The sequence below is a fragment of the Arvicanthis niloticus genome, chromosome 1, assembly GCF_011762505.2.
Source record: "Arvicanthis niloticus isolate mArvNil1 chromosome 1, mArvNil1.pat.X, whole genome shotgun sequence".
In the NCBI taxonomy this organism is placed as follows: Eukaryota; Metazoa; Chordata; class Mammalia; order Rodentia; family Muridae; genus Arvicanthis; species Arvicanthis niloticus.
In genome coordinates, this window is record NC_047658.1 from 131,137,047 (window position 1) to 131,148,807 (window position 11,761).

The 11,761-nt window shown below is 41.4% G+C and overlaps 1 long non-coding RNA gene across 1 annotated transcript; it reads right to left on the minus strand.

Annotated features, from left to right (window-relative positions):
* Positions 1 to 1,443: 1,443 nt before the first annotated feature.
* LOC143441105 (uncharacterized) lies at positions 1,444 to 11,078 on the minus strand. Its single transcript, XR_013108332.1, has 2 exons — positions 10,928 to 11,078; positions 1,444 to 1,697 (listed from the first exon to the last, which is right to left on the minus strand). It is a non-coding gene; the product is annotated as an uncharacterized LOC143441105 (long non-coding RNA).
* Positions 11,079 to 11,761: the final 683 nt, after the last annotated feature.

Consider the following 11,761-nt stretch of genomic DNA (forward strand, 5'->3'; position numbering starts at 1 on the left):
AGCATGGAAGAAGAGCTTGCTTCTTCATAATAATCTATTTCCCACGGGTCTCTGTAGAACCTGGAGTAAGTTTGGTCATGCCATCTCATTGTTAGTCAAAGCCCATCTCTGTCCCTTATGACCAAAATTAGGTACAGCTGAATTCTATTTAGTTCTTCCATAATCCAAGACTGGCTTTGGTTCACAATGTTACCCTCTGCCCTGTTTCATCTACCTTATAGATTATTGTGCAGAAAACATGTTTACATATATCTTTAACCCTCTCATCAAGTCAATAAGGAATAATTATTCTGTTCTTTTTATAAATGAGAACACAAAGGTTTGTGTGAGTGGTGTGTAAGTGGGCTTTCCTGGCCCATCATCACAAAGCTGTTGGGCTGGTGAACAAGGATTCAAACCCAGACCTACTTGACTTGAGAGTGTACATTCCATCTATTTCCTACTTTGCTGAGCTTTTGGTCATAGCATTGATTCAATTACACACACTTGTACAGCCTCTGATCTTCTTGGGCTCCTTTTTGTTTTTTTAAGAAGAAAGTCTAAACTATACATCTCCACACGATTGTTGGGGCAGAGTGAATGAGAGAAGGAGGAGGATATCGGGTAACAGAGTGGAGTCCATGACCTGCCAACCATTTGTCTGCTTCTGTTCATCTGTTTTCAATGACTACCTATTTTTTTTTTTGTCTTAAACAAATCACAAATTGTCTCTATTTTAGTCATACAAATTCTCCTAATCATCCCAAGCCAATGAAAAGCCCCTGAGAGATGAGTGTGTAGCTACTGATACTGATCTTACATCTGCGTGCATCTATTTAACCATTGCTTTCTATAATTATTCTGCAAACCTTCAATGGCAGCCCCTCTTTAAGTTCCTGCCAAAACATCTCCATTGATAGTAAATTGCTGGAATCACCATCATTAGCTGAACATAGTTATTGCTGGTTGAACATGATTCAAGCTCTCAAGTAGCCTGAGAGACCAGCATGGAGTTTCTTTTGTTCTGTTTCCTGGATCCTAAGTGTGTTCTACTAGCCAGTGTGAAGCCAGAGAGAACGACAAACTTCCCCAGGTCCAGCTGCATTGGTGACCCAGATTTGAGTCATTTAGATGATCTAGAATAAAATTGCCAACCAAACAACCCTGTGGCAGATGCCCTTCCTTCACCCCCAAGACCACAGGTTTCCACCTCAAACAAAGGGACTGACTGGACTTCTGTGTACAGAAGTAGCTCCCTATGATCTAATCCTGCCTGCTGGATGACCACTAAACTGTTAACTCCTTGTACCATGTCTTGCATCTGAAGGAGGAAGAGGTGGAAAGAAAAATCACATTGTTCAAGGCCCCTTGGAAAAGAAAAGAAATTTAAAATGATAAAACGTAAGCTGGGATAGCAGAGCATTCATCTCAACTGGCTTGAAATCACAACTGAGATTTGAGGACAAAAGCTAGAGTATTTATTGTAAGAGAGCAGATTGCTGCCTTCACTGGCTGCCCATATATCACACGGTGGTTACAAGGAAAGAGACTGGAACTCCAGAGTGAGCTGTATCCTCCCTCCTCCTTCCTTCTGACTCAGCTTCCACCTCCATCTCTGGTAACCTTGCAAGTGTGAGATGATGCCCACTGCTCCACATCTTCTGACTTCATCGGCTCTTCTGCCATGGGTCTATATGCTTGTAGCATTCTCTCATGGACTGAATAACACAAGAGAAAAGGTAGAGAAACATCAAGACAGATGCTTGAGACTCAGCCCCAAGACACGACCAGTAGAACACCTTGAATTGATCCTTAAAAAGTTACAATTGGAAAATGCTGTCTGATAAATAGAGGTAAATTGAATGCATCCCTGTCCTGAGGACTGTGCAGCAAGAACTGCAAAGATAGTTCATTCAATGAAAGGCTAGTGTCATAAGTGTTAGGACCTTGCTCCTCTACAGCCATGGAAAAAGCTGGGCATGGTGGTGTGGCATTTGGTTGTAATCCCAGCGCTAAAGAGGGAAAGACAGTACAATTCGTGGGGCTCACCAGCCAGTCAGTCTAACGTGATTTGTGAGCTCTGGGCCACAAAGACCCTGTATCAGAGGACATGGGTGTTAGTCCTGAGGCTCGAATCCAAGGTTATCTATGTGATTACATATAGCATGCACCTTCCATACATAGTTGTGCACACACACAAGTCAGGAGAGAACCCTAACCTTGCCCTACATTGTGTTTGCTTATAGTTTTCTTTGCATGTGGAAACAGTTGACCAAAATTAATACTTCCTTTCTGTTTAAGGTTTAAGGTTCAGTCCAATTTTGGGCATATGATAAAACGGAGAGTCTGACTAATTGTGGATTTGCCCCCAAATCTTTTAGACTCTCCCCAGAATTAGCTATGTAATCCGTATGTGATCTCATAGACTCAGATGGGAATAACCCACTATGAGCAACAAATCAAAAGAAAGCCAAATTTTTTAGTTTGAGGAGTGTCTTTGAGAGTCTCCTGCTCACCTTATCTGCTTCTGTTGCATAATCCTTCAATTTTAGAGATATCATCTTGTCACTTCTTTCAAACATTTTTTTTCCAGCCACTTTTGGCTAAGCCAGTTGAGGTTAGCACCTCTGTTTGAACAGCTGTGGCGCATTAGGGAAACAATGGTTCTTTCCAGCTTCTGGAGGTGGAGGAACCTTGAAAAAATAGCCTCCAGTCCCTTTCCTTTTCAGCCAGAGGTATTTAACCTTGGCCTTGTGCCCTTTCGTTCAACTCTTCATTCTAACCTTCTAAAACTGTTTTCAACACAGGTCTCATTGGAGAGACTTCCTCAAGGAGCACTGTGTTGCCTGGCCACCCGCTTGGAATTCCTAAATTCTCGTTGATTGGAAAGAGACCTGTCTTTAAAGAGCTAGGAAACTGGTTTTCAAACTACTGTTCTGTGTCAGTAGTGAGCACTCCTCACCAGTAGGGCCGCTTCATACTCACTATGAAGCAAAGAGTCACAAAAGTTGAATGTGAGCCAGGAATGAAATAGGTTACGTTTGGGCAGACGGTTGATATTAGGAGGAATGGGGTCCAGATTCATGATCTTCTTTTTCCTTAACATCAGTGTCAACAAACCAAGGCAGCCTGACCCAGGCACTTGAGGTGAAGGACCCTATGGCATTCCTCTCTGCACTCCCCTCATGGCTCCTTCCTATCAGCCATCTGTCTATTGTCTGTTGACTGTTACCACACAGCTGGATTGTTTCTGTGACGAGAGAGTTACATTTTCTGTCTAATTGGATTTTTTTTTCATTGTTGGCTTCTACACTCATCAGAGTCGTGAAAAACATCTCTACAGTCTAGAAAAAAAAAAAATGAAACATTGCATTTTGGTTTCCACTTTTCCCTCCAAAGGAAACTGGTATTTTTAGAACGTGTCTTCTGATTTATAATCATGATAATTGCACACTGGGGTTAGACTGACGGTCCTCTTTTTACCTCTGTCTGTAAATCCGGTGGTTGATTCAGTAGTCCAAATTGACTGAAATAATAAAGAGCATCCCCCAAATGTTATTTTCCTCTCCCTGTGTGGGTACTTGGGATAGTACAGAAGGCATAGACATCATTACGGGCAAAGGGAGGATTAAGAAGAGTGAGATAACTCACTCCGCCTTCTCCTTCTGAGCTGTCTTTGAAGCCCAGCCGTGATAAAAGGCAACTTCGTTTGTTCAGAGTTGCCCAATGATGGTCATGTCTCCCAAAGGTTGTATCAAAAGGTTATCACCATGAAAAGAAAAATAGAACTACAGAGAGCCAGAAGCATTAAATGTCACACCTAAACTCGGTGACATCTGACTAGATGCCACCTAATCACTCAGCAACCCAAACATAAGCATTGAGGATTTTAATGTTTTCACAGTACTCACTTTGGAAAAATACAAATGTGACTGCAGCGCCACCTCACGTGGCCACACACACGTTTTTTCCCCATGGAGAAATATTCTTGCAATGCATTGAATAATTCCATCTGTGCTTGACTTAAAAGAGACTGACCAAAAGAACCAAAGAATTAAGTTCTGTCTTAGTGTTTCTGTAGCTTAAGTCAAGGTCAGTTATAACCTCTTGCTATCCCAGATTTGAACACATGCACTTTGGAGTCTAAATAACCTCTCCTTTGTACGTACCTCTGCCATTACATGTGACATCATTTTCCCCAAGACAAGCTACAAAACTTCAGATCATTAACTTAGCTTAATTCCTATTTTTCAATTGTATAGACTTCATTTCTAGGAATTCAGCCAACTTTAAATAAAAAATATGTGGGGGGGGGGAACTGGTGTCTAAACTGAGCCTGAACAAACAATTTTGTTTTAATTGTTCCTTCAACAATATGTAGTAGTGGCAATTTATATAGCATTTGCATTGTAATGGGTTTTGTGAGTAATCTCAAAATGGTGTCAAGTTTAGAGGAAGTCATATATGGGTAATTGCAAATACTATACCACTCTATAGAAGGAACTTGATTGACTGCAGTTTGGCACCCATGGGGGAGGGAAAGTCCTGAAAACAACTGTGTCATACCAATTTGTGTCAGTAAGGTGCAAGATAGACCTAATACCCAGTTCATCATTTTGTTGACTAAGCAGAACCTCTGTCATCTCTCCTAACTAAAAGAGTTCTGAACCTGACTTTTTTTCTTGTCTTTAGAATGAATGTCAGCTGAAAAACATCCTCTCAAATCTTTTCGCTCAAAGTAAATACCTGGGATTGGCTATGAGACTATAAGTTTTCAACCCTGTCAGAAATCCAGAATGACTGAGTTAACTGAAATTATGGGAAGCACAAAGCATAGCTTCTAAAACTTAGCCAACTTATAGAGACTGCTGAACACCTAGACAGTCCCTATACTACAAAACGTTGGAGCATTTGATCTTCAGCCTTCTGGCCCAGGATCATCTGGCAGACCTAGTGATGCAGAATTATTAAGGGCTGATTACTCTGTCTTGGCAGATATAATCAGTCTACTATTCTGCAAGTGTGTCCTTTTCTGGACAGTAATTTGTCTGTAGATGTAAAGAGGCAATTCTTGCCTAGTGGCTGTCTCACCACAATTGGAATAACTCCAAAGATGTTCAATTTCTTCTTAGAATCCAAGACAGGAAGCTGTCAGGAGCAGACAGGTCTCTAATCAAAATGAACATTAATACAGAAATATTTGTAACATCAATTTTGTGAATTTCTGATGTTTTGAAAACCAACTATCCATGTAAGGTAATCTGGACTGTTGTCTGTTAATTCTTCACAGCTATTTCTAAATAAAATATAGAAAAAACCCTAACAATAAACTCAAAGCCATGAATTTGCTATAGGCCCTTAACTCACAGTCTCACCATCTCAAATCAGTTAAAAAAGTTAAAGAAGGACTGGGTCTAAGCCTTGTATTCCTAAATGTGTTATACAGGCACAATGCCTATGAGAGTAACAATATTCATCTCACTTTTATATCAATAAGAAGCTCATACCAATTGAAAACCTTAAATTTGAAATCAAACTAAATTTTGTAACATTTAAGAAATTATAACTTCATCTTAATGACAATTACACATATTTCTACCAGTAGGTCATGGGTATGCAATAAATCCTAGCTAATCCTCCCTGTTCCAACAAAACCACTACTTTTCCCTAGAAAGACAGCCCAATATTAACCACCTCAGTCCCCAAGCCCAGGGAATAGGGGCACCGACTCTTCATTAACTTCTTCAAGCTGATTATGGGCATTGAGATATTAGAAGAGGAGCGGGGGAGAGTAAATTGATAAGCCTCTGACTGCATCCAGCTGGAATTCCAGACATCAGAGGTTCGAGCAGGTCTGCTCAGCTTGCTTGATGAGTAGATATACCAAGGCTGAGTATTCTGCAATATACAATTGTCAAAAAAAAAATAGTATCAAGATAATTTTTTTGTTTGAATTCTGGAATCTAGTCTTGTGGCAGCTTGCCTCTGTCATGTCTAATCCATATAATTCTGGGAGTTTCTATGAGGGTGTGCTCCCACCATTCTCCCATTTTCGCCTTCCTGCTCTCAAATTCCCCAGCAATAGGGAATCCAAATTTTCAGGCACCAAGGCCCTCCACTTCCACTGATGCCTAACCCCTTACCCCATCACCCCTCTTCCAATTACTATGAGGGTGTGCTCCCACCATCCTCTCATTCCCATCTCCCTGCTCTTGAAATTCCCCAATACTAGGGAATCCAAACTTTCAGGTACCAAGGCCATCCACTTCCACTGATGCCTGGCAAGGTTACCCTCAACTACCTATACAGGTGGAGCCGTGAGTCCCTCCCTTTGTGTTTTCAGGCTGGAGATTTTAGAATGGCTACTCCAGCTTGTTTCTTAGGACCATTTGCTTGAAAAATTGTTTTCCAGCCTTTTACTCTAAGGTAGAGTCTGTCTTTGTCACTGAGGTGGGTTTCCTGTATGCAGCAAAATGCTGGGTCCTGTTTATGTATCCAGCCCATTAGCCTATGTCTTTTAATTGAGGAATTGAGTTCATTGATGTTAAGAGATATTAAGGAACAGTGATTGTTGCTTCCTGTTATTTTTGTTATTAGAAGTGAAATTATCTTTGTGTGGCTCTCTTCTTTTGGATTTGTTGGAAAAGGATTACTTTCTTGCTCTTTCTAGGGTATAATTTCCCTCCTTGTATTGGAGCTTTCCTGCTATTATCCTTTATAATGCTGGGTTTGTGGAAAGCTATTGTGTAAATTTGGTTTTGTCGTGGAATATCTTGGCTTCTTCATCTATGGTAATTGAGAGTTTTGCTGGGTATAGTAGCCTGGGCTGGCATTTGTGTTCTCTTAGGGTCTGTATGACATCTGTCTAGCATCTTCTAGCTTTTATAGTATCTGGTGAGAAGTCTGGTGTAATTCTGATAGGTCTGCCTTTATATGTTACTTGGTTTTTTTCACTTACTGCATTTAATATTCTTTCTTTGTTTTCTGCACTTAGTGTTTTGATTATTATGTGACAGGAGGTATTTCTTTTCTGGTCTAGTCTATTTAGCATTCTATAGGCTTCTTGTATGTTTATGGGCACCTTGTTCTTTAGATTAGGGAAGTTTTCTTCTATAATTTTGTTGAAGATATTTATTGGCCCTTTAAGTTGGGAATCTTCACTTTCATCTATACTTACTATTCTTAGGTTTGATCTTCTCATTGTGTCCTGTATTTTTTGGATATTTTGTGTTAAGAACTTTTTGCATTTTGCGTTTTCTTTGTCAGTTGTGTCAATATTTTCTATGGTATCTTCTGCACCTGAGATTCTCTCTTCTATCTCTTGTATTCTGTTGGTGATGCTTGTGTCTATGACTCCTGATTTCTTTCCTAGGTTTTCTATCTCCAGCATAGTCTCCCTTTGTGATTTCTTTACGGTTTCTACTTCTATTTTTATGTCCTGGATGGTTTTGTTCAATTCCTTCACCTGTTTGGTTGTGTTCTCTTGTAATTCTTTAAGGGATTTTTTTGTTTCCACTTTAAGGGCTTCTACCTGTTTACCTGTGTTCTCCTCAAATACTTTGAGAGTGTTATTTATGTCCTTCTTAAAGTCCGTCCTTTATCATCATCATTAGAAGTGATTTTAAATCTGAATCTTGCTTTCCTAGTGATATGGGGAATTCAGGACTTTCTTGTGTGGGAGAACTAGGTTCTAATGATGCCAAGTACCCTGGGTTGCTGATGCTTATATTCTTGTGCTTGCCTTTTGCCATCTTGATCTCCTTAGTGCTACCTGCCCTGTCTCTGACTGGAGCCTGTCTTTCCTATTATCTTGGTTGTTTCAGAACTGTGTGGGATGGGTGTTACTATGGGGTAAGAGCTGGGGCCCAAAATCTGCTCAGTGCTCAGGAGCAGACAGGAAAGTGCCAGTGCTCCTGACCAGGAGTGACTTTCTGGGTCCTAGTGGGTCCCAGTTACTCCCTATTTGGGGCAGGCATTGCTGTCTGCTTACCTAAGATACTACCCATGTTAGAGCTCCTGGGAGGCCTGCTTCCTCTGGGTTCTTAGAGATTGGGGGCAGAGCTGTCACCGGGATCTGCTCAGTGCTCAGGCCCAGACAGGAAGGCCATTAGGTATATCTTAAAGAAGAAGAAACAAACACAGAGATGTATCTAATTCTGCCAATAGTTAGATACAAGGAAATTGAAAGCCAGCATTCTGTCTGGTCTCAATTGTAGACCCTGAACATTTGTCCATCCAGTGTGTTAGTAGGTCAGGCCTAATCTCAAAGCCATGGTTCTTACCTACCCTCTTCTACTTTTTCTTTGCTTTGTTTTGTTTGTTTGGGTTTTTTGGTTTGTTTTTCGAGACAGGGTTTCTCTGTGTAGCCCTGGGTGTCCTGGAACTCATTCTGTAGACCAGGCTGGCCTCACACTCAGAAATCCACCTGCCTCTGCCTCCCAAGTGCTAGGATTAAAGGCGTGCACCACCACCGCCTGGCCTCTCTTCTACTTTTTAATACAGAAACTCCTTTATTATTATTTTTCATGACTGTAACCAAAGAACTTCTTAGAGGGAAAAAGATGTATTTGGGCTTATTGTTTCATAGTCCTGAAAGCAAGAGAGCTGGCTCTGCTTCTCACCATCGACAGCACTCGGGGAAAGCAGGCCCTGTACCTCACCTGAGTAGCACAGCAGAGTTGGCTGGTGGTGAATGCAGAAGAGCTGGTCCCAGGCCATGAAAGCAAGAGAGCTGGCCTTGTCCCTCACCAGTGGCTGCACTCAGAAAAGCCTGAGCACCACAGCAAGGCTGGCCCTGGTAGCCAATGTGCAGGTAAGCCAGCCCTGAGGAGAGCTGACCAGCAGGAGAGCTAACCCTGCCCCTTGTCAGCTGAAGCATTTGGTGTAAGTTAGCCAGGGTAGTGCTGGAGAGATTGCCCTGGCAGTGAGGGCCAAGGAGAGCTGGTGGGCTGGCCAACTCAGCTACCTCCCAGGCTCAGATCCAGGGTTTTGAGGTTGGTCCATCCCAACATTACCCCATCTATGATCTGCTGGAGCACATGAAGGGTCAGTCCTGCAGATCCAAAGCTGCAGAATCTCCACAACACAGGACAACAACAGGATATCTGAAAGGAGTCCCTGTGAAGATCCAGTACTGGTAGTGCAGCAAAAGCCAGAGACCTCAGAACAGACTCTTTGTAATGAACATTTGAGAATAAAGAAGTGTGGACTAAAGAGTAGGCTGTGAGACACACTACAGCTTCTAGGACAAGATTGTTTTTACAATTCTATCTTATTTTACTCTCTTTTATGGGGGAGTTTCAAGGACACTAAGGGACAGGGAGATGAGTGGGATTGGAGTGCATGATGTGAAATTCACAAAGAATAAATAATTAGTTAAAAAGAAAAGTTTAAGTGGAACAAATCTCTGCTGTCAAGAAGACAAAGCTCACACTTCAGGCTTAGACTTAAGAACCCAGTCACTGCCGGAGTTTCTCACATGACCAACCAGTGACTAACCTCCCTAATGGCCAGGCTGTTCTCCTTAACCCAAGCACACACTCGATATTTCTTCAGAACCTGTCACATTGCATTCTGCTTGTGTGGTGAGCAAAACTTGATACTTCCTCCAGCAGCGGTGGATCCAGGATGCAGTTTCTAACACTGCCACCCCAGTGAGGTTGTAATTTGACCACATTCTTCCTGAATTCCATTCATCATCAGACAAAATCACCATGTATGATTTTCTGAAATAAGAATCTCTGCCACTCCAGGTCTCCTTACATGGTCTGTGCTGTAGTTCACAAATTTTAAGCCAGAACTGACAGTCACTCCCTCCTGTCACGCTCCTAGCGTCTGTTCACTTTTTCTAGTCTAAAAAGATCTTTTTAGTATGAATTCAATGACTTGAACAACTGTTTTATCCACAAAATGTAGTAAGGGTATTCTTTACAAAGCTGCCCATATAGTAAGGATGTTCTTTACAAAGGTACCCATGTAGTAAAAATGTTCTTTACAGAGGCATTTGTGTAGTAAGAATATTCTTCACAGAGGTATCCATGTAGTAAGGATGTTCATTACAGAGCTGACCATGTGGTAAGGATGTACGTTACAGAATCATGCATGCTACTATCAAAAATAGCTGAGAAGATTGATCTGCCTTTTGCTTTCATTTGTCCAAAATGACTCGTTCTATTAGACAACACACTCTGGTGCATCTATTCCATTAACTATGAATCTCTCGAATTTTTTCATGACTTGGCTTACATTTGTTTGTCTTATATGCAAATAAACCTAATAACTTTAAAACCAGAATCACTCTATTTGAAGAAAATGGATTTCTCTATATGCTTGCTTCTGGTGTTGACATTCTTTTCTAAGTATTTTCAGGTAACTTCTTTAATAAGCAAATTCAAACTTTCATCAATGGTGAGTGTCACGCTTGTGCTTACGGTACCACCTCATTATACTGGGATGTGCCCACGGCCACTCTTCTGTACCATTCCTCTTACAAGGTTTTCTAGCTCTGTGGTTTTCTAGCTCTGAAACACCGAGCTTGTATTAGTTTCCTGTTGCTACTGAAACACATTTCCATGAACTTTCTGGCTTCGAACAACACAGATTTGTTATAGTACAGCATTGAAATAATAAAAAACAAAACAAAAAATAGTTTCACTGAGTTAAAATGAAGGTGTTGGCAGGGCTGGTTCCTCCTGGAGCCTCTGATGGGACAACCCCTGCCCTTGCCTTTTCCAGCTTCTAGATGCTGTTCACATTCCCTGGCTGGTCCCCTCCAGCCATCAAAGGCATCATTCCAACCTTTGTTTCCATCCCCACATCCTCTTTTGCTTCTTTGACCCTCCAACCTAACTCTCATAAGAACATTGGTTATTACAATGGACCCATTTAGATAGTTGGATCTTTCTATCACAAGAGCCTTAGTTAACCACATCTGTAAAGTCCTACTCACCATGCGAGGTCACACAGTCACAGGTTTCAGGCATTACGATGTGGCTGTCTTTGAAAGAGGCCATTCACATCCTATGACTCGAGATAGTTGATTAGAGATGTCATTTATTTGCCTTTGTTATAGAAATGAATCCGGATGGGCTAATGTTTTTTTTTTTCTGGGGTATTGTTCTTTTGGAATAGTTTTCTCTGCAATGCTAGCTAGACTTTCCACATTGAAAAGCCTTTTTCTAAAGGGAGTATGCGAGGGCAAGGGAAGAAGGAGTTGGATAACTCTATTTTCTCCTGTCTGACACTGCCTGTTCCAATGACCACTTCCCACTTTACCCCCACACACACACACATACAGACACACACACAACTCACACATACAGACACACACACATACAGACACACAGACAAACACATAACACACAACACACACATAACACATACACACACACAACTCACACATACAGGCACACATACATACAGACACCCAGGCACACACATACACACACAACACACACAATACACACATACACACACATACAGATACACACACACAGAGACACACACATACAGACACACACAGACACACACACATAGGCATACATATACACACACTCAGATACACACACACACACACAAAGGTAGAAAGAAAAAAGCCTCTTAGGTCTTAATATTTTTCTAGTCTCAACTTACTCCCTGCTGGTATTTCTGTATGTTTTATTGGTACAATCTGTGCTCATGGTCTCTGGACTATGTGCTTTTTCTTCAAAACTCTGTTTCTATTCTTTCTATCCCTCTCTTTGGATGGTTTTAAGGGACATTCCCTGCATCCCTGTCATTAGAA